Below are 16,065 nucleotides of genomic sequence, written 5' to 3' on the forward strand. Positions count from 1 at the left end.
CTGAAAAACAATGAGATTTAATCATTTTCTATAAGAACATGCTACTCAACAACAAAATACAAAATGCACATTCTTTACATTCAACAAACAAACCACTTCCTAGACCGCAGGAAAACTACAATAAGTTTGAATGATTGAATAATTGAAAGTATGCTCTTCAACAAGAATGCAATAAACTTAGAAATCAGTAACACAAAGCTTGGACATTAAATGGTGAGGGGGTTGCTGGGGATTGAACCTGAGAACACTCTACACTAAGCCACATTCCCAACCCTTTTTAGTTTTTATTTTGAGCCAAGGTCTCACTAAGTTGCTATAGCTGGTATCAAATTTGAGATTCTCTTTCCTCAGCCTCCCAAGTAGCTGGGATTGCAGAACACATGACTCAGTAATGAATGGGTCCAAAACAAATGTAATTAGAAAATACTTGTGATGAATGAAAATGAAGACATAACGTGCCCCAAACAATAAGCCCAGCAATACATATCCACACAAAAATTTGTCTAAAAATGTTCACAGGAATATTTTTCATACTAGACAAAAAGTGGAAACAACTCAAATGTTAAACAACTGACGATGGATAAACAAAATGTCTACTTAAGGGAATAGTATTCAGTCACACACACACACAGAAGAAATAGTGATATACTACCACAGGAATGGATATTGAAAACATTATGCTAAATGAAGGAAGTCATTCACAAAGGCAATGTACGGTTTCATTTACATAAAATGTTCAGAATAAGTAAATCTAGAGAGAAAACAGATCAGTCGTTTTGGGGAATAGGGCAGGGGAGAAACCAGGAGAGGTTGCTGCTGAATATAGAATTTCTTTTCAGTGATGGGAATATTTTAAAGGTGACTGTAGTGGTGTTCTCATGCCCTGAACATAGTAAACACCAATCCATTGTACAGTTAGGTGGTGAAATGTGTGATAAATGAATTACATCTCAAGAAGTTTACTATATTAAAAATAATAAGAAAATAATTAACATTAGAGTCACAGCTGGGGGGGTCATTAGGGACTTTGACATGAGCAATTTCTCTTTGAGTTGTGTGAGGGGCAGTAGAAGTCAAATTACATTGTGTGCATTTTCTTAAAAAAGCAAACAATGCTGGGCTAGGGAGATAGCTCAGTTGGTAGAGTGCTTGCCTTGCAAGCACAAGGCCCTGGGTTCAATCCCCAGCACCACAAAAAACAAAACAAAACAAAAAGCAAACAATGCTGTTGAAGACAGTATGTGCAAACTACTCATTCAGAAAGTTCTGCTGTAAAAGGAGGAAAACACAGTACCATTTGGAGGGGATTTTCCTGAAAGTAATGAGCTGATAGGAGGTGAAAGGCAAAGATTTAGAACAGTGACAGTGAGTAGGAGAAGCACGTATGGAGGATGTGAGCAGAAAAGGAATCTGTAGAATTAAAAGGGTTGAACTTTCCATCTTGAGTTCATCCCTCTCCAACTGACATGGGAAGGAAGAAATACAGAACAAACGTTCTCCCCTTGAGTTGCTCACAATCTGGGGGCAGCAGCTGGACTCTGGCTGAGGAGACATTACTCCAAGATCCCCAAACCTCCCTGGCATTCTAGTACCATCCATCCTGACACCTGCGGGTGGGGAGGCGGATGGAGGAGACCATCCTTCGCCATGAGTTTCTCTCTAAGAATAAAGTGACAGTTCTCCCAAGAAAACCTGATAGTTTTGAGAACACAGAATCTATGGAAGATTCTCAAGTCACTTTGGCAGATCTTAAAACAAAGCCTGCGAACAACTGTCTACAAGATCCAGATGGTTAACAATAACACCCAATGTTTATTGAACACAGATTACCTGCAGGCACCAGTTTACACATTTTATTTACATTTATAAGTTTAACCCTAGTGACATCCTTTTAAGATAGGCATTCTTAACCCTACTTTGCAGATAGAACATTGAGGCATAGGAAGGAATAACAACTCACCAAGGACATAGATCTAGCAAGGAGATAGATCCAGGATTTGCAGCCAGGCAGTCTGTACTCCTAAGAATGAGGGTATATTGCTTTTCTGTAAAGGGATGTAAGCAATGAAATGGGCCTGGCACGATCTATGGTGAACAGAAGATCATATGACTATACTGTAAGTGGGCAGCCACTGCTTATGTTCAGACCTGAAAGAATGTGGGCCCAGTGTTTCCAGATTATGCATATTTTTCTTGAAGAGCAAAACTGAAATCTAAACCTATAAATGAAAACTTCACAATTTTTAAACATTAGCAATTTATTTTAGACAATTTAAATATCATCTGGCAGACACGTCTACAAGCAATATGTGACCTCTTCTTCAAGAGACTTTTAGGATGCTATTGTGTGTCCAAAATAAAGGGGGTTAGACATTCTAAACATGAAGTTTGAAGGGCTGGGTGGGGTTCAGTGATAAAGTGCTTGCTCAGGTGGCATGAAACTGTGGTTTCAAACCCGAGAACCATCACAAAGAGAAAAAAAAAAAAAAGAAGTTGGATCATTTTAGAAATTTGGTATGTGTAAAAATGGCAATTTAAATGTACAGTATAAAGACGTGAGGTATCTTAGGAAACAAGCTATCCAAAAAAACACAAATTAAGAAGAAACTTGATGGTACCAGGCCAATGCAAAGAGAAGAGAGAAGACATTTCAGAATAATAAACAATAAGAGAAATGCCAGGCTACTGTCATTGACAAGGGTAATTGGGTTGAGATATCATTCTTCAACAAAGATAAATGTGACCTGGAAAAATAAATCTCTTGCTATAAAAATCCTGTTCCACTTACATCAGACATACTGTATTCGGTGAGACGTGAACAAATAAAGGACAAATCCATACCTCACAAGGTTACTGGAAGAAGAAAGAACACAGGGTGTGAGCCTGCGTATATCCCCTCCTACAATTAAGTCATCACTGAAAACCTGTATCCACTTCTGTCCCAGGAAGATGCAACCAGGAATTGTACATAGTTCAAGAAATCCTTACCTCAAGACAGTTTAAAAAATCAGTATAATTTTAATTTTCATTTACCAGTGAGGTTGGATGTTTCCATATGCTTATTAGACATTTTTGTCTTTATTTTGCAAACTGATTGACTCCTCCTATCCCTTGCCCACTATCCATTGAAAGTAGAATTTTTGACTCTTAAGTTAACATCTTTTATAAATGGCATCATGGTACTAGTTAGCATGCAGTGAAACTGACCCTCTCATCCAGGACAGACCCTGTAGAAAGAAATTTGATGTGTGTCAAGACACATCTTTCACTTGATAACAAACACCATTTTTACAGCTATATGCTAAGAGATTCACCTAAAACATAGAAAAACATTTTATGAACAAAGATATTCAACGTAAGATTTGTTCATAGCAGTGAAAAATTTAAATAGCCTACAAACCCACAACAAGCAAAATGATCTGAGTTTCTTAAAATAGCATTAAATGTTTATAATATTTCATAGAAGTAGAATGAAAGAAGTTTTTGAGGAACTGTTATTATCACTGTGAGAATATGTACAAAATGACTAGAAAGGAAAAAAAATGAAAGAATCAGCTAATAGGATTGTGGACGCTCATTTTCCACTCTAATGTGTTTTCCATATTTATGACAATGAATGTGTGTCATTCTTAAAATGCACTCATTGTCTAACGTGAAACCTGAAATATTGCCATTAGAAATGCATTTCTTCAGATCTTGAGTAATTTGATGATTAAGAACCGCATAAAGATGGCTTAATGATGGACAGGCGGATGCCTGCATAATATAGATGCTAAGATGGAAGTGTTAGGTAGTAGACAAGGATTGGAAATTCTGTTTTAAAGGATGTGTCCATTAGGGTTCCTATTTGCAAATGAGAAAAATGTGTTGACTATTTTAAACACAATATGACTTTGCTAAAGCATATCAAGTAGCTCCTGGAATCTGCAGGAGAACCTAAATAGGCACCAACACACACACTGCCCATCATGCTTAATCCCTGCAGTCTGAGCCCCTGCATTTTGCTTCATAGCTAATCAAGCTGCCACTCTAGCCACTGGAAGCTGGGTATTTGTGTTGCAGGGCCCAGATGGCTACCCTAATGAGAAGGGGTTCTGTGTAGTCTCAGGTTCATTTCAATGTTGGCTCCTGCATCAAAGTCTGCAGCAGGCACATTTGATAAGCAGATCCTGTGCAGCATTCACATCCCAGGTAGCAAAGGGGATTAGAAAGTGAACAGAAAGTGAGTGTCTAACACTTTCAGCTTCTGTCCTATCTGTCTCAAGTTGGGGGAATTTTCCAAACTGAGGAAATTCCTTTACAACTGGTAAAAAGGACTAATGTCCACTATTTAAGATGTGTCAGTCAGGACTTACACAGGAATAGCTCTACTATCTTGTCCTGGAAACCCTGTGTGCATCCTCGTGGACAAAGGCTTAGACCACAAATTTTCCAAGTGTTGCCTGAACATGTGGTTCTCCAGTTGATTCTCTAAGAGTCACTGTGAGACTCTCTCCCACCTGCCTGTCCATTTCCCTCCTAGCCTCCTCGGGTCTCTGACAAAGTGCAGGGATTTTGCCCCACCTTCTCCAGAAGAGAGGCACAGAATATAAAATGTCTTCACTTACATCTGCAATCAGGCCTCAGCAACAGAGGATCTGTTTCATTCACCCGACTTTGGGGGGTATGTGTTTCATCTGGCTTTTTATGCTTTTAGATTTTTTTAATCATAAATTCTGTTGCATTCTCTTCTTACTAATTTTTGACACATGAAAAGCTGTGTACAATTAATGGTATACAACCTGATAAGTCTGGAGATAAACTTATACCCATGAAACCACTACCACAATCCATTTCATAAACCTATGTAGGTTTTTTATTTGTGTATTTGTTCATTTTTCAGTGTGCCAGACAAAGACTGGGGAGCCAGCACCTCTGAATTACTCTTCATTTTTCTAAGTAATTCCCTGTCTAAATGTAACAGTGGGCCATTGTATGTATACCAATCAAACACATTAGGCTTTGGTTTTGGCCTTGCCTTATTCTACATGTGTGTCTAAACTCAAAACAGCTCAGACAAGAGGAAATTCATTGAACTGAAACTTGGATCCAGGCTCTCAAGTGGAATTAGGATACAGTCTCCCTCCTCGGGCTCTGTTTACCTCTATGCTTTGATTTGCTTTCCAGCATGGCTAGCTCCACAAAATAATTCCTGAAATATTCAAGTTCAAGAAACCCTAGAGCAACAGTCCAGTGAAAACATAGTTTATCTTTGCCAAATATTCCAGCAGGAACCATAGGAGTTAATCTCACTGAACTGATGTGAATTATGAATGGAGCAAGAAGATTGGCCAGGCCTCCTCCACATTCTTACCTTGCGGGCCAGAAAGGGCTTTTCCCCACCCCAGCTACCTGGACTGAGATTGGGGAATTGGTGGTTCATTAAAGGAAAGGCAAAGTCCAGTTACCAGAAAGGGAATAGAGATGCTAAATGGCAAATCATTGGTGTTCACTTTAGAGGATAACCCAGAAGTTGTCACCAGCTCACATCCTGCTCAGGTGCAATTGAAAGTGAGATTGCCGTGCACTTTAGAGAATGAGTTGGGGTAAATGGAGCATGAGGGTGGACGTGAGAGCATGAAGGGGAGTGAATAAGGGCTGAGAGAGAAACAGAAAGCCAGAAACACCACTCTGGTGAACATTCCTGGTAACTGCCTGTCAAGACGTCAGGGAACCTCACTCTGATGCATACTGCAGAGCCTACACTGAGGCAGTGAAACACAGAAACCTGAGAAATCAGAAACGAGATGAGCACCAAGCCAACACTGATGACAGATGCATTTTCTCTTGGGTTCTCGTCTATTCTTGATTTTCCCTGCTCCTTGCCCAGTTAACTGTCCCAAGTGCTGGTCCTATTGACCCAAAGTGACCACAGGTTCTGGTTGCAGATTTAGCAAATAAAAATAGAGGGATGCTCAACTGAATTTGAATTTCAGATAAGCAGCAGTTTTTTTAAGTATAAGTATGTCCCATATAATATTTAGCACATACTTAAGCCAAGAGATTATTTATTTTTTCTAAAGTACAGATTTAACCAGGAATCCACAGTTTATCTGGTCACCTAACATAGGCACAGCTCAAGGAAGATGCTTTGATGAGAATTCACCAAGGCAGCAGCCACAAGTACCAATCACCTACCATAGGTTCCCACAGAAGCTGAAAGTACCTAGCCTCTGGAAGATGCCTGCTCATTCACCCATGCGAGGGCTGGTTAACAACTTTTCTGATCTTTTCCAAAACTTTACTTCCCCATATTCCTCCCACAGTTGTATAAATTCGAATGCCTAAAATACATTCTTTATTCTATAATGTTCATGAGGTTTCTACTTTCCTGATTAAATGCTAACTAATCCTCATTATGACTTTAACAGGAAGGTGTAGCAAGGCAGGGTCAAGTTACCTGCCCCAAGTCACACTTTCGATAAGCACTGGAGATGGTATTCAAACTCAGGCAGTCTAATTTAACAGCTAACTGAACTACCACAGTATGTGGCCATAACAGCACACATGTGTATATATCAGAAATGCATAATATAACTCCCACAACAGTATTCGTAGAGACATGTATACACATCACATAGAGTATGCAGTTTGTAAGTAATATATGTCATATATACAAACTATATAGCTTACTAGGTACAGATATAGATGAAAATATTCACTCTATATGAGAATCTTAGAAACTTATTTGCAATCTGTTTCTTCTGGTAGATACCAAAATACCAAATGTGAATATGTATTTGTATTCTCAATTACACATGATCGGTATTTTGATATTCATTAGTGATAACAGTAGAAAAACCTGTTTCTCTAAAATACTTCTGAAGCTAAATTGTCATAGAAACAAAAATAATAGGTGGAACTGCTTCTCTGAATAACATTGGTTACTTAAAAGAAAAAAGGCAGCTCATTAATGTTCAAATGAAGATGAACGTGAAGACAGAAGGTTAATGAGTACTCGGCGTGGGAGGAGCCCTGAGAGAGTTTAAGGCTAGAAACAAATGCAATGTTTAGAAGAAAATGATAGATATTCCCACTTAATGAGTACATAGTAGACTAATTATTGTAATGAAATATGTTTAATTAAAAAGAAGTCTGTTTTCTAATGATAATACAGACTGTAAATCAGTTTGTAAAATCCCAAAGATAGCTAACCACAGTATATGTAAAGAGTGCATGGAAAGTTTACAGGAGGATAAATATATTTGATTATTTTTACAGTTAAAGTTAGCATTCCATGAATTCCATTCTGTTTTTTTTTTATATTTTAAATTATTTTAATTTGTTCTAATTAGTTATACATGACAGTAGAATGAATTTATGCATTTTGATAAATCATAAATAAATGGAGCATAATTTCTCATTTTTCTGATTATACATACATATTTCAGGATCATATTGGTCATGCAGTCATATATGTGCATGAGGTAATAATGTCTATTTCACTCTACTATCCTTCCTTCTCCCATACCCCTTCCCCTCCCTTCTCTCCCCTATACCTAATACAAAGGAACTCCATTCTTCCCTAGCGCCACACCCCCTTACTGTGAATTAGCGTCTGCATATCAGAGAAAATATTTGGCCTTTGGTTTTGGGGGTTTGGTTTATTTCACTTAGCATGATATTCTCCAACTCCATCCATTTACCAGCAAATGCCATAATTTCATTCTTCTTTAAAACTGAGTAATATTCCATTGTGTGTGTGTGTGTGTGTGTGTGTGTGTGTGTGTGTGTATAAACATTTTCTTTATCCATTCATCCATTGAAGGACACCTATGTTGGTTCCATAGTTTAGCTATTGTGAATTGAGCTTCTATAAACAGCTTCACTGTAATATGCTGATTTTAAGTCCTTTGGGTATAAACTGAGGAGTGGGATAGCTGGGTCAAATGGCGGTTCCATTTCAAGTTCTCTGAGGAATCTCAGTACTGCTTTCCATAGTGATTGCACCAATTTGCAACTCCACCAGAAATGTAGGAGTGTACCTTTTCCCCCACATCCTCACCAAAATTTATTGTTGCTTGTATTCTTGGTAATTGCCATTCTGATTGGAGTGAGATGAAATCTTAGAGCAGTTTTGATTTGCATTTCTCTAATTGCTAGAAATGTTGAATAGTCTGTTTCATATAAGATTTCCAGGTTTTGTTTCCTTTCTTTACCGTGTGTGTGTGTGTGTGTGTGTGTGTGTGTGTGTGTGTGTGTATGTTTGGGGATTTAACCTAGGGGTGCTTTTACCACTGAGCTATATCCACAGCCTTTCTTTTTATAATTTTTATTTTTACAGACTGCATTTTGATTCATTGTACACAAATGGAGTACAACTTTTCATTTCTATGGTTGTACACAATGTAGATTCACACCATTCATGTAATCATACATGTACATAGGGTAATGATGTCTGTCTCAGTCCACTATCTTTCCTTCCCCACTCCTCCCTACCCATTTCCCTATACACAATCCAAAGTTCCTTCATTCTTGTTTTACCCACCTGCTCCCCCCATTATGTATCATCCCCCATTTATCAGAGAAAACATTCAGCCTTTGGTTTTGTGGACTTTGATTATTTCACTTAGCATTATATTCTACAACTCCATTTACCAGCAAATGCCATAATTTTATTATTTTTTATGACTAAGTTATATTCCATTGTGTATATATACCACATTTCCTTTATCCATTCATCAACTGAAGAGCATTTAGGTTGGTTCCACAATCTAGCTATTGTGAATTGAGCAGCTATGAACATTGATGTGGCTGCATCACTGTGGTATGCTGATTTTAATTCCTTTGGGTGTAAACTGAGGAGTGGGATAGCTGGGTCAAATATCCACAGCCCTTCTTATTTTTTTTTATTTTTGAAACAGGGTCTCACTAAGTTGCTGAGGCTGTATACAAACTTGCAATCCTCCTGCCTCAGCCTCCCAACTGCTAGGATCACAGGTGTGTGCAATCATGCCTGGAAGATTCCCTGATTTCTTAAAGCAATACCCAGATGAACAGGCATGAAAAAAGTACTTGGAAACAAAATAAAGTCATAGGAGAACCATTTTAATATATTTTAATATAAATTTGGAAGAAAAACATTTTAATACAAATTTGTTTTAAAAAAAAGGAAAGGAAAATGATAACAAGTTTCATTCAGGTAATTGGTATTATAATCCATTTATGGAATCAATATATCACCCAAGCCCATACACTGCAGTTTGCGGTGGGACCTGAGAATGACTGATTATTTTCACATTCTGCTTCACTCCAGTCCCCACTGGTGTCTCAGGGCACAGGGAACGCTTGCAGCAACGGAAGGAGAGTGGAGTCAAGACTCGAAACCTGACTCCCCCTGCCTCTGATCACTATGTGCATAAATGTGCACATTTGTGTATTGGTGGGTATAGCTGGTATTTTCAGACATATTTTGAAGAAAGTTTCAACCTGAGGAAAAATTCATAATGATTCACTTTCTGGATCTATCCTTTGATTGCCTCCTTCCAAACAAATGCGGTGTGGCCATGGGGAGAAAGCAGTGGTGTTCTTGGTCCAGCCTGTACCAGCTCATGAGAGTTTACTCTCAAAATTCTAAAGTAACTTGCAGGCTGCATAAAAGCACAGTCATTATTAAAATTCAAATTATATAGACTCATGCACAAGGTCCTGGGTTCAATCCCCAGCACCACAAAAGAAAAGTCTCCAAATTATATAGATTTATGAGTAGATAAATCGTATTTTTAAAAAAGGCAATATTGTGTGCAATGAATCAAAATGCAGTCTGTAAAAAATTAAAAGATAAATTTTTTAAAAAGGCAACAAAATACTCAAACAGTAATTTCTAATTGTTTTATAGCATTTGTTTTCTTTGCTCTAGAAGGCATTTGCATCTACCATATCTGTAGAGTGGGCCAACCATGTACTACCACACTATTCTTCAGAACTCCACCTTCAGTGACTTTGAATTGCTGGCTTGAAATGGACCATGCTGGAATAAGCCTGTGTTACAAATTAGAGTTCACCTCCACCCTGGTTGGTGGTGCAACAATTACCAGCACGATATAGAGGTCATTGCAGGGAACTGAGTCATGGTGTGCAGATTCTGTGATCCAAGGGTGGCACTTAAGCTCTGGCTGCTGTTGAAGCAAAGGAAAGTGGTAAGAGAAAGTTCTGCAGAAGCAACCAAACAGATGGATCTCAGCCATTCTGAGGAAGCTAGGCAGAGAGAAATTGAGGCTCTGGCTAGGAACTTGAGATGAGAATTTTTAAAAGCCCACAAAGCAGAAAAACATAAGTAGTAAACAGGTGTTGAAATAGATAAATTATTCAACTGTACTCAGTAGATTTTGTAGGGTGGATAGCAGGCATGAAAGGGAAGAAACATTAAAACAGAGAAATACTGATTTCCATGTTTAACTTATATCTCTTCAAACAAAATCTTAATTTTCTGAAATGACTTCTTCTCCCTCTGTTCAAAATTATTCATTCTCTAATGTCTGCTCTCGTATTAAAAAGGAAAGCAACCAGATTAGAGCAATTCACTCTGAAGAATAATCAACATTACTGATACTAATATTCGTACACACATACACCTATGCACGCACATGTGTTGGCTGGAATAGCATTAGGAACTGTTTCATTAGAAAACAGTTTTGGAGATGAAATTGGGAGAAGATCTGAAGGTTCCCAGCCCATTCACTGCAAAACCAGGCATAAGTGGAGTCAAAGAAGGTTGAGGGGAGGGAGGAGGGATGGGAAAAGGGAGGAAGTATGAAATGAAATTGACTAAATTATGCTATGCACATATATGAATATAGAGCACCAAATTAAAAAAAAAACTATAAATAAATAGAAAGAAAACCAGTAGAGTAGAGAAAGGGGAACAGCGGAAGGGAGGAGGCAAGAGAAAGAAAAAGCACTGAGAACTGAAATGGAGTAAATTATATTCCACGTAGGTATGATTATTTCAAAATGAACCCCATTCTTACACATAATATAAGGCATTAATAAAAAGTGCATTAAGGCATAAGATTCAGAGGATCCTAAACCCTGAGTTGTGAAGTTTAAAGCTGCAGAATATTAGAGAAGCACTGGCCCCCTCCTGGCGTGATTCTTACTGTGGTATGGCAGAATTTTGGCTCCGATTCTACCCTGCCAATTTTGTATCCGTTGGAGGTGGGAAATGACAGCGTGTGCCTAGGGCACTGGAGTCTATACCTCCTGTTTTCACTACATATCAAACCAGCAGTTGGAGTTGCAACATCAGGGTTTCTGGTCAGGGACACAACAGTCCTTTCCCTGGTGTGATTATGGATTGCATTTGACTAGGATTGATTCATCCTAGGAACCTAGGCACAGCCAACTCCCATGGAGTTTATACAAGGACAGCTGCTTTTCTGGGAGGCTAGTCTGCAGCAGATCACTCAGACAGTTTTATTTTTTTTTCTTTTTCTCTTATTCTCGTTATTTCTCATTGACATCTGGCCTGGATTCTTCAAGAGATTCCTGGAATATAATAGATGAGTTAACCAACACAGACTAATTAGACTCCATTAGATGGACAGTTTAAGGAGTTTTCTTTTTTAATCAAATAGGTCTTCTGCTGCCTCTCTCCCTGTCTTTTGGAATATCTCATTCCTCTGCCAAAGCAGCTTAACACTCCCTGCATGAAGACCGGAGGCAAGGATGACAGTCTTTTTTTCCCAAATGCCATCTGCTCCAAAGAAGACTGCTATGATTAATCACCAACGTTTGTTATAGGTATGGGGACAAAAGGTAGTGTGACATGTGCCATATGTTTGTCATTTTATCTAGCTTTTCAGTAAATTATTCTCCCCATTTCAAAACTGTCTTTTTTTGGACATCTGCTTTTCTCCTTAAACACCACAAGCTAGACGATGAAATATTATTCAGCACTACAAAGAAATGAACCCTTAAACCACGGAAAGACATGAAGATTTGAAACTTAAATACTTACAACTTCATTAAAGGGGTCAATCGGAAAAGGCTCCATCGTCTATTATTCGAACTGTATAAAATTATGGGGAATGGAAAACTCTGGATACAGAAAAAGATTAGTGGTTGCCAGGGGCTGGAGGTAAGAATGGATAACTAGGTGGAGCACAGGGCTCCTTCTGCACAGTGAATCTACTCCAGGTAGAACTGTCATGGAGGACATGTTCACCATGCAATTTGTCCACACCCATAGAATGCAGCATATCAACAGCAATCCCAATGCAAATCTCAGAGTTTGGATGGTAAAGTGTGAATGTTGGTTCTTCATTTGCAACAAATGCATCCCTCTGGTGAGGGATGCTGAAAATGGAAAAGTCTATGCACATGTGGAGACCACAGGTGTATCAGGCACCTTAGTACCCTCCACTCAGTTTCATTTCAATGTTAAATTGCCCTAACATATATGTCTTAAAAAATAGCCCACAAGCTACTGACCTCTGCTATGATCTTTCCAAGAGCTATGGCTTCATATGTAATATAAGTCAAATAAAAATTAGCTTAATGGAGTCTCTCTCTACCTTGGATAATTTTCTAGTAAGGTCAAATATGGTTATGTCTAAAGTTTGAAGTGCATCAATAGTATAAATGCCCTGGGGAAATATTTCCCTTTCTCTTTTAGAGTGACAAAGCACAGGGTGTTTAAAATGTGTGTTTTTTTGGTAAAAGTGATGGCAACACCCGTTTTCTTTTGCCTTTGAAAACACCAACTCTGTTTCTTTATTATGTGGATTCTAAAGCCATTTTCTGTGGGTTAAATTTAAACAACTACCAAAATGAAAATCCAACCTTGCATTTTTTTTTTTTGTTTTTCTTTTTTAGGAATAATTTCTAGGATGCTTGTGTTATTATTAATGATGCTTAGTACTGAATGGTGCTTCCTCTGTGTTTGGTACTATGATAAGTCCTCTGCATACACTGTGTAAGTCAAGCAGAATAGCATTGCCTCCCTATAGGAATATGGTCAGAAATATAAGAACACTTGAAAATAATCATAACCTCCACTGTGGTTAGAAAAATAGTTGCACACTCACTAAATATTTGTTAAAATACCATATTTGTGATCATTTCATAATTAAAATCATGTATTTCATTTTGCCTCATAATAACCTCAATAAGAACAGGAAAAATAATTCCCATTCTATAGATGAGGAATGAGCATCAGGGAGATTAAATGATTTGTTCAACTTAAGCAAGCAAGTTCCTTCCAACGTTTGCAAATTTACCATTTCCCCATACTACTTTCCCATTTTTTTTTTTGGACATTTTCAAAATTTGAGGCCCATTAATTTTTCATGGGATGCCCTGAGCTACCTCTTTATGTTGTGGGCTTGGTAAGTACATTCCCTTACTCACACTTGCACTGTGAGAAATGTTGGAAAGATAGAAAAACCAAAATGGAGAACTGTTTTAGTCAGCTTTTTCACTGCTGTGATTAAAGAACCCAACCACAACAACTGTAGAGGAGGAAAAGTTTATTTAGGGGCTCACAGTTTCAGAGGTCTCAATCCATAGATAGCAGACTCCATTCCTCGGGACTCAAGGTGAGAGTAAATGAACATCACGGAGGAAGAGTGCAGCAGAGGGAAGCAGCTCACATGATGATCAGGAAGCCATGAGAGAGGTCTCCACTTGCCAGATACAAATATGGACTCCAAAACCATGTCCCCAACCACCTTCTCCAGCCACACCCTACCACTTCAGTTACCACTCAGTTAATTCCTCAGGGGATTAATCCACTGATTGGATGAAGACTCTCACAACCCAGTCATTTTTCCTTTGAACCTTCTTGCATCATTTTACAAGTGAGCTTTGGGAGGACACCTCACATCCAAACCATAGCAAGAATGCAGGGCATTGTGAAAGAGGGGGCTCTCAGACAGGATCTTGAAGAACAGATTCAATTTGTATGTTCAAGGACGGATTTTTGTATAAAGGAGGGATTTTTCGAGGGAGTCAGGATAAATGGAGAGATGAGCAAAGGCCAAGAGGTTAGAATGTGCAAGTGTGAGGTACAGCGATCTGTTTAGTTTGTGATTAAGGAGGTAATGGGCAGCCATCAAAATGGTTAGGTGGGAAAATGACACATCAGGTTTGCTTTGGTAAAATCAATGTGGCAGATTCTTTAAAGTTTACCAGAGAATAGAAAGACTAGATACATAAAAGCAGCATTTGAAATTTAGTATAATTCCAAAGAAATGTAACAGGGCATTGTTTTAAATAGTGGAAATGAATGAATGCAAAAAAAGATATATGAGATACCAAACAGGTAAGATAGCAAAGATTTGTAAACTGGAAAAAGAAAATACAATAGAACAAAGGGGTTTTTAAAATTATTTTTAGTGAAATTAAAGACTGAAGAACTGGCAATATGCTACCAGCAACTACAGTAGCTTTCTGTATTTCTGTTTTCATCCTGTTGGTTTTGCATCCTTTATGTTTAAAACTGTTATAAGGTGGGAGTTTGAAACCCTCAATAAATTGACCCTTTGATCATTAGGCAATGATTGTCTTTATTCTTGATAACTTTCTTGGCATTGAAATCTATATGATCTGATATTAATACAGTCCCTCGGGCTTTCCTTTGATTATTCTTTTTGATTTTTATTTTGAAGGGACCCACAGGGAAAGGTGAAGTTTTATAGGGAAACATGGTTTCTTGCAGGACATGTTGAGATTAAAGTACAGTGCCTGCCAACACACAACTGGAAGCAGAGGTCTGAAGTCTGAGAGAGAGCAGAGTTCAGGGTGTAGATTAGGGACTGCAACCGATGACATCATCACTTTCCAGGTCCCTTGAATCCCTTTATGCCATTTCCATGCACCCTTCTTCCCACTTTGGTTTAGGTTCTATCATCAGTACCTGCAGCTCATACTTGGAAAACAACCTTGAGGTACTGAAGGTGCATCACCTAGAAGTGCAGAGAGCCGAAGGGCTCGGAGTTTACACAGGACTTCCCTCTCTTCTTCTCCCACACAGTCAAGTGAAGAAGTAAGAAAGCCTTGTCACACATTGGCCAGTGCTGAGCAAAAACGTGCAATCCAGTTTTTCTTCAGGATCAGACAGACATTGCCTGAGATTTCACCCCTCCTTGGCTGGCTCCCTCTACTTCCCAGTCTTCCTTTACTCAGTCCTTTTCCAGGCTCTTTATGAATCATTTGCACATGAATCTGTATCTCAGGGTCTCCCTCTGGGGAAGCGAACTGAAGACAGGGTGTTGTTCAGTGGTGCCGACCAAGTCTTCTATATTCTCACTGACCTTCTTTCTATTTATTTTTGTCATTTATTGAAAGAGGAGTCATGAGATCTCTGATTACCATAGTAGCTTTCTGTATTTCTTTTTGCATCCTGTTGGTTTTGCATCCTTTATGTTTAAAACTATTATAAGGCGGGAGTTTGAAACCCTCAATAAATTGACCCTTTAATCATTAGGCAATGATTGTCTTTATTCTTGATAACTTTCTTGGCGTTGAAATCTATATGATCTGATATTAATACAGTCCCTCAGGCTTTCCTTTGATTATTCTTTTTGATTTTTGTTTTGATTATTCTTGTTGTAATATAGCTAGTTAAATCTTTTCACTTTTAATATATCTGTGTCTTTGCAGCTAAAGTAAGTTTTTGAAGCTAGCATATATCTGGGTCCTGCTTTTTTAAATCAACTGAGGATTTTAGGGAATTTACATTTAATGTGATTATTGGCTTTCAGTCTATCATCTTTTGCTTCATGTGTTCTTTGTTACCTTTTTCTTATTTTGGATTAATTGCATATATCTATGATTTCTATATATCTCCCTTGTGGCTTATTAGCTGTAACTCTATCTTCATGATTTCTTTAGAGCTTATAGTATACATCTTTTATTTTTCATGATCTAATTTCATGTACTATGATACCACTCCAAGCAAATTACAAGGACTTTAGAACATATATGTGGCTTTTTCATCATAAAAGCTATGTGATATTGAAGTCATACATTTTATTTTTACATATATGATAAATCTTAATAATATACTGCTATAATTTTTGCTTT

The sequence above is a fragment of the Sciurus vulgaris genome (genome assembly GCF_902686455.1).
Source record: "Sciurus vulgaris genome assembly, chromosome: 1".
Lineage (NCBI taxonomy): Eukaryota > Metazoa > Chordata > Mammalia > Rodentia > Sciuridae > Sciurus > Sciurus vulgaris.